General features: G+C 40.5%; 1 protein-coding gene across 1 annotated transcript in view; it reads right to left on the bottom strand.

Annotated features, from left to right (window-relative positions):
- SORCS3 (sortilin related VPS10 domain containing receptor 3) overlaps nt 1-12,392 on the bottom strand; it is a 636,710-nt gene that overhangs the window by 283,044 nt on the left and 341,274 nt on the right. The gene's annotated exons all lie outside the window — the stretch shown is intronic.

Raw genomic sequence — 12,392 nt, forward strand, 5'->3', positions numbered from 1 at the left:
AACTTGGGAACCACATGGAACAGTATAAGAAGGAATCAAGGGGCTGGCGCTGTGGTGCAGTAGGTTAATCCTCCGCCTGTGGCGCCAGCATCCCATGTGGCGTCCATTCTAGTCCCAGCTGTTCCTCTTCCAATCCAGCTCTCTGCTATGGCCTGGGGAAGGCAGTAGAAGATGGCCCAAGTGCTTGGGACCCTGCACCCACATGGGAGACCAGGAAGAAGCACCTAGCTTCAGATCGGCACAGCTCCGGCCGTTGTGGCCATTTGGGAAGTGAACCAGTGGAAGGAAGACCTTTTTCTCTGTCTCTCCCTCTCACTGCCTATAACAAATAAATAAAATCTTAAAAAAAAAAAAAGGAATCAAAAGTGTGACCTGGATGGCTTGTGTCAGGGTCTGAGGGCGCCTGGGTTTTCAGAAGCAGGTGCAGACAAGCAGATAACTCTGCTCACTTTGGGACAGAGGATCCATGGCAGCCTGGGGAAGGGTTGGAGAGTGTATGAATTTCCTGTTGCTTTAATAGCAAGTTACCACAAACTTAGTAGATTAAGACAGCACAGATTTATGATACCATATACTACAGCTCCAGAAGGCAAGTCTGAAGTGGATTTTATGGGATTAAAATCAAGGTGGCAGCAGAACAGCATGCCTTCTGGAGGTCGCAAGGGAGAATCCATTTCCTTGCCTTTTCCACCTTCCAGAGATTGCCTGCATACGTGGCATGGGGTACTCACGCCCTATTCTCAAACTGCATCACTCCAACCCTGCTTATGTCACATCTACTTTTTTGTTTTTGATCCATAATGCTTGTCTCCTTTAAGAACACTTTCAGCTAGCTTGAAACTACAAAATAATGCAGGATTGTCTACCCCTCTTAAGATCATTAAGTTAATTGAATCTGTAAAGTCTCTTTTTCCCTGCAGAGTACCAAATTCACAGGTTTTTCAGGTGATACACATGTTGGGATTGAGGCAGGGGTTTACATCAGTGAGGGCAGAACCTAGGAAATACTAGGAACACAGGGATTAAAAAAGGGGGGCTAATTTCGAGTAAAAATCTGGGTTTTGTAATCCCCATCCTCAAGCCCAAACACATTCAACTACCATCACCAAAATCACAAAGCAAAATTTTGGCTCAATTGGTTGGAGTCTCCCCTACCCCAGTCACCTGCACCCCAGTCAGGAGAAGGCCCAGTCACAAGGATTAAAGCATAACTAGTTCATTCAGAAGATGAAAAAATAACAAAATGCTGGTATTAGAGTAGAAAAATTACCCAGGCAATGGAGGCAGTTAATCAAAAAGGGGTTGGGTGATAAATCCTTCTAACATTGTGGGCAACTAGAGCTTAACACCATGGGGAGAGTCTGGATAAATGTATAGAACACAAACCTCAGAGTGAGCACACACGAGTGTGAAGGAACGGGGGTGTCTATAAACCAAACTCTATGGAACACTACTGGGTCAAGGATGCTCGCAGATGTTCACCCCTGGCAGTTCTGTATCTTGCAGGACTGAGTGATGAGTGATGGAGCAGCTTCCAGAGGCTTTGGGGAAAGCCCTCAGGCAAAGGAATGCAGATATTGGTGGCCACAAGTCTGTGGGAGCACAGAGCAGAGTGGATACACTAAATGAATACAGGTAACAACAGTGCCTGCTAAAAGTGGATTTCTCATTCTTGTTGATGTGGGGCTGAAATAATCCATAAACATGAGGCAACAGCTGACATCTGGATTACACAGAGAACAAACATCAATGGAACATCAGTTTCTAAGCTTGTCTTATTTCTTATGCCCATAGAACTGCCACAGTTGCTACCCGTTCTGTGTGCTCTTGCACTTCCACCCCAGTCTGGAACCCCTTGCTAGTAGGCTACACTGTGACTTTTGCACAGCACTTCCCCCTGCTGCAGTGCTGCCCTGGTCTGCAGCCAAGTTTTGCTTCCACGCCCACGCCCACCACACTTTGCTTAGACAGAACATCGATCTGCACTGCTACACATCTCCATTGCTCTTTTGAGTAAATGAAAATACACTGGATAAGTTTCTCTCCACTTACTACTTCCTCCCTGGATTAAGAAAGAAATTACAAAAAGAAAGAATCCCCAACTGTTATTTTTCTGCCCCCATTCCCGCCCTCCTCTGCCAGGCCCTTACCTTCTATTCTCGGTCATAAATCAGGCAGTTCTGCAGGCTCCAAGTCCAAATTCACGAGGACAATGTGCATATGGGGACTTTTAAGTAAGAAGTCAATGCTCTATAATTTAATTTTCTCCTCTCACATTAAACCTGCCATTCTTCACATAATGGGAGTGATAAATACAGAGTCAGACTCTGTCTTCCTGACATTAATACCCATCAGTACTTCAAATGCAAACAATTGTGACATTCAACTTTATAAAAATTACCAAGTGCGCAAACTCCACTTAATTAAACCATTTAAAAGTTGCTTTTGTTACATTTAATGAATGATATATTATACTGCAATGAAACATGCAGCAATACAAATACTTCACAATGCTTCCAATTAAGACTCACTTCACTTTATGCCAATTGACAGCACTAGTGTTCCACACTTCATTCAGTTTGTGCATTTTAAATGAACGGGTTAGTGAGAAGGGTGCTTCTTTGCTAATGAGTTTTGTAATCAAGGCATCTATTTTAATTTCAAATTGGCTAGATTGGGGGAAATTGCTAGACTAAATGACTGGTACTAATTAGGATTATAAAAATATTCATCACGCCGTGGAATTAACATGGGGGTCTGATTTTCTTACATTTGCATATTGCTTGGGTTTTGGGGGAAAAATCTTGACAAATTGTCTTCTTTTTAGCAAACTGAACAAACACTATATCTGTTTTAGTCCTTCTTTTCATTTAAAGCATAATACATATTCATGATTTGTAAATGAAGTTAAATGATTTCAACTTCTATCTTCATTACCATATTAAAGATGTTGTCTCCATAAGCTTCCTTTAAAAACCTCAGATCATAGTATTACCTATTTAAATGACAAACACTCTGGTTCAGTCTATTAACCCAAAGATTTGAACAAATTAACACAAACAGTAAGCAGAACTGGACAAAACCTCCTTTAAACACAACTGCTTTGTTGATGTTTATTTTCTACATAAGGCAAAATTAATTCATCCTATGACTTATCACCAGTAAGCAGTCTGCTGGGTTCTCTCCTCTAGGTCCCAAGCCACAAAGTTCCAGCTGCCAAAGATTTGCCAGAGGACCCACAGGACTCACTGGAAAGTTGGGTCTCCATGTGGCTGATTTGTAGTTTCACAATTTTGCTCGCTGCTGGGGGTTAATGCAAAGGGGCCCAGGTAGAGGCCTGTCTCAAGACACAAAGTGGGTCTAACTATCAGGGAGCAGGGTGTGGTGGGCCCACCACGGCCTAGCATGGAAAGCAGCCCAGGCGCTCACTGGCTGTGTGACCTTGAGCAAGCTAGCATCATGTTCAAGAGTGATGTGCTCATCTGTAACACAGCAATAATTTCCCCTGGCAGATTCCTATGAGAATCCAAGAGAATAATGTACATAATGACACAGGTAGGTGCCCCACCAAGGAGATTCTTAAAGCCATATGTCTCCATTTCCCAGGAGTCCCTGTATGTCCAATGGTGAGTGATATAAGATGGGTGTGTAAGAGTAACTAGGCATAAGCCTCAATTCACTGGATATGTCGGCACCCCTGGGCTCCAGAAGTATTTGTTTCCATTACAGCTGTCAAATCAAATAAGCAAATACTAATTCAATTTTGGGATACAGCCAGAAAATTCATCTGCGAAACTACTAGAATAAATCACACCCTTAACATCTATCTATAGTGGGTACCTTCTAAATAATAAAACCTATATCTATTGCTGAGTTGTAAATAATATAGATTGAAGTTATATCCAGCATGAGCACACTTTTTGTTAGGAGAAAATAATAATTCCTGTAGTTTCACAGTCCTAAAGGGGCTGTAGTGCAGACAAAGCTGCAGAAAGGAGAACCCTCCAATTCGGAGTTCCGCTACTTCCGGAGAATTCTCCTCCTCCTCCGCAGCACACTGCCCTCAAAGACGGATCGATAACTTTCCAAAGTGATTTTATCTAAGTTGGCCCTATTCATTTAGAAGACCTTTATTACAAGTACCACCTTTTAATCAGGATGAACATAACTATTCAGGACAGATTACTTTCCACAGTGTTCTATTATAAAACCAATCTAATGGAATCAGAAAATTTGGAAAACAAGTTGTCTGGAAAAAATGCACAGTCATGATTCCATCATCTTTACAAACCCTGTTACACTTTGGAAATATTTGCACCTGTTCTTGTGATTTTTTTTATCTCTTTCCATCTTTCCTTGAGTTCTTTCCTTCCCTCTTTCCTTCCATATGTCATCTTAGTTTTTGCACAACTTAATTCAAAGAGCACTTTTTATTAAAAATGTATTATCTATGCATTTGTATATATTATGTATATGAAATCCATATGTGGAGGCTGGTGCTGTGGCGCAGCAGGTTAGAGCCCTGGCCTGCAGTGCCTGCATCCCATATGGGCGCCGGTTCGAGTCCCGGCTGTTCCTCTTCCCATCCAGCTCTCTGCTATGGCCTGGGAAAGCAGTAGAAGGTGGCCCAAGTCCTTGGGTCCCTGCACCCACATGAGAGACCTGCAAGAAGCTCCTGGCTTCTGGATTCAGATGGGTGAAGCTCCAGCCACTGTGGCCATCTGGGGAGTCAATCAGCAGATGAAAGACCTCTCTCTATCTCCATCTCTACCTCTCTCTGTAACTTTGTCTTTCAAATAAATAAAATAAATCCTTAAGAAAATCCATATGTGTTTTATAGGTATTAATATGTATCCATGTTGCTACATAGACAACATAATCACCATTTTAATGGTTGTATAATGTTCCAGAAAAAAGGAAATATTGTGATTTAAAGTTCCTTAATTTTGGATAGTCAGTAAGTTTTCATCCAATTTTCTCATAATAAATGAAAGGTATCATTATGATTGTTCTGTTGGTATTATTCCAATAGAACCATCTCAGAAGTAAGGTAGTCGAATCATTAGATGAATATTATGAATATGCACACATCTTTGTGTTTTCCAGGAAGGAAAACTCATTTGCATGCCCATCAATATATTTCAGAATATTAGTTTTGCCACAACATTGCCAAATATTGGGTATTAAGATTACATCACAGAAAGCAATATATTTAAGAATTAAATTTAAATTTATTTTAATTATTAAAATTAAAAAAATTTAAATTGTTAAAAATTTAACTATTTTTTTTGAAAGTTCCTTTATGAATATTCTAGGTGAGCTGAGCTTACTCACTGTCAATAATTCTTGCTTTGGTTTAGTCTAATTCTGTATTAACCTTTTTCTTAAAATGTTTGTTTGTTTGAAAGTCAGAGTTACAGAGAGAGAGGGAGAAACAGGGAGGGAGGGAGGGAGGGAGGGAGAGAAATTTTCCATCCTCTGGTTTATTCCTCAGATGGCCACAAAGGCCAGGGATCCAGGAGATGCTTCTGGGTATGTTATATGGGTGGTAAGAGCCCAAGTACTTGGGTAATCTTCCACTGTTTTTCTGAGGCCATTTACAGGGAGCCAAATTGGAAGTGGAGCAGCCAGGAATGAACCAGCACCCATATAGGATTCCAGGGCCACAGGTAGCAACTTTATGCAGTATGCCACAACGCCGGCCCCCCTACTAACCTTTAAAATACTTCTTTTCTTTTGTCTACCCAACTTGATATCTTGTAGTCTTTCTTTTGCAGAATCTATCCTTTTCCTCCTTCCTCCAGGGTCCTGCTGAGAGTGGAAGAAGTGACTGGAAATGCACACATGGGGTTCTGGAAAGTTCTTTGTTTCTTAATCAGGGTACTGGTTTCATAAATGTATTTTGTTCCAGAAAATTCATCAGGCTCATGATAGGCATGCTTTTCTGTACATATATTACAATTTGATTTAAAAGATTTAAAGGTTGACTCTGACTCTAAAAAAAAAAAAGACCATGCTGTCCATACCAGGGTGACTGGTCAGGATGTCGACAGAGATTAGGAAGCAGGAGGGAGAAAAGGCAGGGCCTGGTCAAGCTGACAAGAGCGTAAGGCCAGCGAGGCTTGTAAAGGAAGGATCAGTGCATACATAAGGAAGGTCAGCACACAGAGGAAGCAGGTGGAAGAACCCAGAGAAGCCTCTGTGAAGCTGCGGCTTTCTGTCTGTATCAACTTTGCCATAGCTGAACTTCCTCCGTGCGGGTGTAACTGCCAAGTACCCTTCCTAAAGCATACAAATGCTGCATCTCCCATTAATTCCAGCACAACTGCTTTTCTCGCACAGAAATCCCTCAGGTTCCTAAAATGCATCCTAAAAGGCAGGGCAGGCGATGAGAAAACCTGGGACACGATATAGAAAAGGCAGGCTTGAGAAGACAAAGGCCATCAGATGCATAGTTTTGCAGAAAAATGCTCCTTGGAGCAAATGTTTTTTGTGAGCAGTGCTGATATGGATGGAGATCCGTACTGCACCACACTTATCAGATGCAAGTTCAGAACTCAGTCCAAATAGATGAAAAGTACCACTTGAATAGCACAAGATATCTCTCATTACAGCCTTCACTCACTCGGTGGTTGCTCCACCCCTCGCTGTTTCTATGGTGACGGAGACAGCATATCCCCATGGTACTGATGAGACATTTGTGAGAGCAGTGGACATTTGTCATAGGTTAGTGAGGTTATGGATTTTTCTTTCTCCTAAATGAGATACAAATGGTTTTATAAAAAATGGGAGACGACCTAATGAAATTGCAATGTTGTTCTTTAAATAAAAGTGCCCTTCAGTCCTATTTCTATTCCATGGAGGAAAAGCTTCAAAACCATGGACATCCTTAGTTAATCCCCAACAGCTTTATCCCTACCAGGTAGGGAGACACAAAGTCTGTTTCTGCCAATGGCAACTGAGAAAGTTATCATCACCTACTAATCCTAGAGGATCTGAATACAATTACATTTTTAATCTGAGGGTTTAGAATGAGAATGTAAATGAACAGCATAGCTTCATTTGTATCCAGAAGTACAAGTTTAAATTTCCTTTTGAATTTTCAGACCCTGCATGTTCCAAATACACCCTAATTTGCCAGCGCCCTGCCCATGCTGTGACTGCCCCAGGTATGGTCCAATCAGCAAAGCTAGGACAGGAGTACCACCTCCTCCCTGTTGGGCTCCAAACTGTGAGCCTCCATGCCGAAAACGGCATCAGCTTTTTAACTGGCTTGTTAATATTTCAGCTACTATTGAACTTGGCTGGTAGGAGGCGATCAACAGCAACCCTTAGCTCACTAAAAGGAAATGATAAATGCTGGAAGTGATGGATATGCTAAATGTCATGATTTGATCATTTTACAATGCATACATGTTTCAAAAAGATCACACTATACCCTATACAAAAGTACAACAATCATGACAATTAAAAGTCAAATTTATTCTAAAAAAATAAAAAATCCTTTAGCTGCATGCTCATGCCCATAACTGCTATAACAGTAACCCTGTGTTATGTGTGCTGGTGTCTCAGAGAGTATTATTTACATTGAAATGATTGGAAATTCTAGAACACTCTATTCCAGAAGTGCCTGAAAACAATGGAGTCTGAAATCCCATTGAGTTTCTCATCTATGATCTCCAAAGCCAACTGTATATGTTGAATTTCCACTTTGCCAAGATAAATGGGAATAGAGAGCTTTGCAACCCCAACTACCATGCAGGGAAATAGCTTCTGTCCGCTCTCCATCCAGGCCCCTGTCTGCATCTGTAAATGCACGAACATGTGCCTGTTTTGTAAACACTACATAAACAGGGGCTGTGACAGCATCCAACTCTCTAAAACGAGAATAGCAGCTATTTCTAGGATTGCATTGTCTTCAAAACCTACCTCAAATTCTTTTGAAAATTTTCAGTTTTAATGAGATTATTGAGCTCTCCAGTTAATCTAAAAACATCATTTAACATTTTAATTATCAGTAAGGAAATAGACTGACACAAAGTAGAATTTTACTTCCTTCAATAACTGACACATACATAGCCCTCGAGAGAACTTAGAGAGCTTTGGTTCCAAGGCAATGGAAGGAGAGTGGCTTTTCTTTTTCTCATTTACAATTTGGCCAGCCATCACCTATTGCTTTCACTGGTGTTTTTAAACCTAAAAAGTTCTTTTTAAAATAGCTCTATAAAGGACAATAGGCAAGAATGAACTCTTGTTGCACTATGAACTGAGTTCTCTTAGATTAAAATTCAAGATGGCAAGAGAATCTGTCAAGCAGAAGAGAAATTGGCAAAGAACTGGGAAGCTCACAGAATGGCCATAATGAACAGAACTGGTCATAAGCCCAGGCCAAACTTATCAGGAAATGGAAAAGACTTCACAAGATCTGTTTGAATCAGGACCATGGAGTCAAATGCAAGGTACCCTTTTTCTCCAGTCCCATCCCTTTGCAGGACTGGAAGATTTGGATGATCTTCCACCATGAACCAAGCCATGACCAGCCTCAGGTAGCTGTGTTCCCAGTTAACACACAACCCACCATTCAGCATCTCAACCAACCGAATGTTAGATACATCTCGTGGATTTTAGATACTACTTTATCTCACCCAGAAGGTATTTTGTTAATTCATTAGCAGTGCCTTCATTAAGTGAGATCCACTGGCAGGTTCCCTGCAGCTGTGGGGTAGCAGATCAGAAAATAAAGCAACTGGATATCATCCCTTTAAAATATCATTCAATTAGGTCTTTTGTAATACATATAACATAAGGAGATAGCCTTAGTGATTCTAAAGAAATTGCTAGTGCATTTCATCAAAGGTACAATAATGGAAACATCGATTCACTCCTCACCACAAACATCTCCCTTTGATGCAGCAGTTACCTTAATACTAGCACTTTTCATTTTCTCTAGCAGAAAACAGCTGCCTCAATGCATGCACATCAGAGATGGCTCTAGTCTGAAATAACACATTTGTATATCAATCTCAACTACACCTGCATCTTCCTACTGCATAGCATCACTCTCCTTGACTCTAAACTGCTAAATTACCCCCCAAATAAAGAAAAACTCTTCTGCAACCTGGATGACTGGGCAGGGTGTTTTATGCCATCTCTGCAAATGTTGCCAGGGGTATCATCTGCCTCGTCACACCATTTATTTAAAAGAAGAATGGCCTCTCGTCTGTTAGAAACTTTAGAGGTCTGAAAAATGTTCAGCCACTTTCTGCAAAAGATGTCAACAAGAAAAAGTACCTAAGGAATAATATATCCAGAAATGTGCAGTGTGATTAGGAAAATACATCAACACCCACTGCCACAATCCCAAGCATTTTGCTAAGTAAAAGAGCAGTCACCAAATCTGAAAGGGTTTTGAATGCATTCCATCCACAAGGGTCCTTCAGAAGCCAAACATGGAAGATTCTCAGCGCTGTGGTGATGGAGGAGGAGGATACTCCTGGATACCCACAGGGCACACAGCACTCCGTGTATCTAACTCTTAGTAGGAGAAGTCCATTGTTTCTAATCCAGCCTATCTCTATACAAATAAAAACATGTTTTCAGAATTCTGAACTTCACCAAAATTAATTCATCATCCATCCATTTAGCATCAAAATCCTTCACTTTTTCAATACAGTTTCAAATATTTTGACTTTACTAAGCATCTAAACTCACAGACTTTTGACATTTGGCTAAGTCTTTCATACAGTATCCACTTGATGCTATGAAAGAAATGTATTTGCAATGGCTTCTGCTCTGTAAATGTCATGTGGGTATCCTTAGGGGATTGCATTAAGCACCTGGCACCCACCATGAGACTCCGTTAACGAGAGATATAAAGGTTATGTTGAAATTATTGTTTAAAGGTGCTGACATCAAACACACACACACACACACACACACATATTCACAATCACAATCACATATTCAAATACATACTGAGAAGCAACTGTTTCAGGATTTAAGAGCGTTCTGTTTAAGAGAAGTGAAGCTGTTAAAATCAAGGTTATTCTGTTGATCTCTCTATGTGAGACAGTGTTTGCAATTATCTCTTTTCTTTCACTGAATGATTTCACAACATTATTAAATAATAGCTTGGCATCAAGCACTGCACTAAGGTTCTGGAGACGACAGGAAATACAAATAAGGATAATGCAATATTCCTTTCCTTAATTATAAGTTCATCATATGTAGTGGGAAAGTTTGACAGCACTTAAGCATTTATTTAGTAATTAATTCATAAAACAGGTTCCTATGGGTACTGAGCACTGATAAGAACCAGGTATTATGCCAGAGACTGGTGCTACAACAGTGAGTAAAACCAGGCTCTGCCCACCTAGAACCTGAAATCTAATGAGAAGTGTAGATGATCCACAACTCATGCACATTGATGTAAACTTCAACTTTGATGAGTGCTCTAAAAGACGGGAACTTAGTGCCATGGAGAAGAGCAGCAAGCAGCCTTGCTTTGTCAGGGAGTTTAGAGCAGGCACCCTGAGAGAGCAATGCCAGAAGGGAGATCCAGCAACGACAAGGCTCACATCAGAGGAGAGAACTCAAAGGGAGCAAGAGGACAGCTCTAAAGATGAATTAAAGTAAGACCATCCAAAAGGAAGAGATAAGGGAGTGGCAGAGAGAAGGGGGTGGGGTGTCCAGACCAGTGAGGGTCTGGCAGACCCTCTGAAAAACTACAGTCTTCAGTCTGTGAGCAATGAGGAAAGGCTGAAGGGGTCTAAGCAAAGTCATGAATTCATAAGATCCACATTTGCAAAACATTCTTCAGGTTACAGTGTGAAAAGATTCTGGCCCTAGTTCAGGTGACAGATGTAACATACATTTGAGTAATGGTAGAAGTTAAAGAAGTAAATGGAATCAAGAGACATTTAGAGATAAGACCTAAAGATGGAACAGAGATGGTGCATCAGGAGCAAAGCAATATTAAGGATACCTGCTACGTTTCTTTTCAATTAGGTGGATAGAACTAGAGAATCCTGGAAGAGAGGTAATTATATTGCAGAAAGATTAAGAGTTCACTTTTGGAATATATTGATCCCAGAAGCTTCTGGTTACGTAAGAGGCAATGTCAACCACATGGCTGAGAACATGGAGCTGGAGCTCAAACAGAAGGCCTCACTGGGCCACTGTGTCTTTAATGTACATTTAGAAAACAAGCAAATGGACTTAGTCAATGCTCCCCTTGCACTGCTGAGCTGAGAGCTATGATATATGCAGATTGCATCCAATCAAGGCAGCTTAGTGTGGTGGAATATACCTAGATTTGGAATTTCACAACATGTTGCCAGATCCTGGTTCCTCTCGCTACAAGCTTGGAGAGCACTTTAGCCTTACTGCAATTTTGTTGACTATAGTCACTATAAAAATTATAATATTCTATGTCATACTTATCTCGCAGAGCTGTTAAACAAGTTCAAATGAATAAAAAATTACAGAGTAAGCCATTTTACAATGTAGTATGATAAACAGTTGCTGTGGTCTGGAGATTAGTTTGGCTGTCTTAATTTTGTGTCAGAGGCCTGGTCCTCAAATCTCAGTCTCACTACTAAGAGGGCAGAAAGTTAACCCAATTATTGTGTTTAGACCCAGGTACTCATGGATTGATTAGACTGGATTAGGTGGAGGGGGTGGGGGCCCATGGTCAAATCATGAAGTGTTGAGGGAGAGACAGAAGCACAAATGCCTTGTCTTGCCATAAGATGTTCTATACCACCTCAGGATACTGCCAGCAAGAACTCCATCCCAGATGTCAAACCAGTGAGGTTGCCCCAACTTGAACTGTGAACCTCCAAAATCGTGTACCAAAATAAATCTCCTTCCTTCTTAAGCAGCTTGTCTTAGGTGTTTTGTTACAGTGCAAAAAGCTCACTAATATAGTAGCATAGCCAAGAAATTTAAATATACCTAGCACTTTTTTTTTTTTAGTACTTAACACAGTCAACTCAGGTGTTCATCAAGTGATGAATGGATAAAGAAAATGTGGTATATATACACTATGGAATACTACTTAACCATAAAAAGAATGAAATCCTGCCTTTTGCAACAAAATGGGTGCAACTGGAAATCAATATGCTTAGTGAAATACTCTAGTCCCCAAAAGACAATTGTCATGTTTTCTCTGATATGTGATAGTTAATGCAGAACACAAAAAAAGGTTTAGGAATGAAATGGACACCTTCTGATTTGATCATTGCTTTCAGCTCTTATTTAGACTCCTATGGAACCGTGGTCCTCCTACTTTTTACTGCTGAATATTATGATAAGTGTGGTACAATAACCCTGTGATTATACAGTAGATTAAAATTATGTTTTTGCAAAAATTTGAAAAAAATATAAAGGAA

Source organism: Oryctolagus cuniculus, chromosome 15 (genome assembly GCF_051225735.1).
Source record: "Oryctolagus cuniculus isolate XC-2025 breed Fujian yellow rabbit chromosome 15, ASM5122573v1, whole genome shotgun sequence".
Lineage (NCBI taxonomy): Eukaryota > Metazoa > Chordata > Mammalia > Lagomorpha > Leporidae > Oryctolagus > Oryctolagus cuniculus.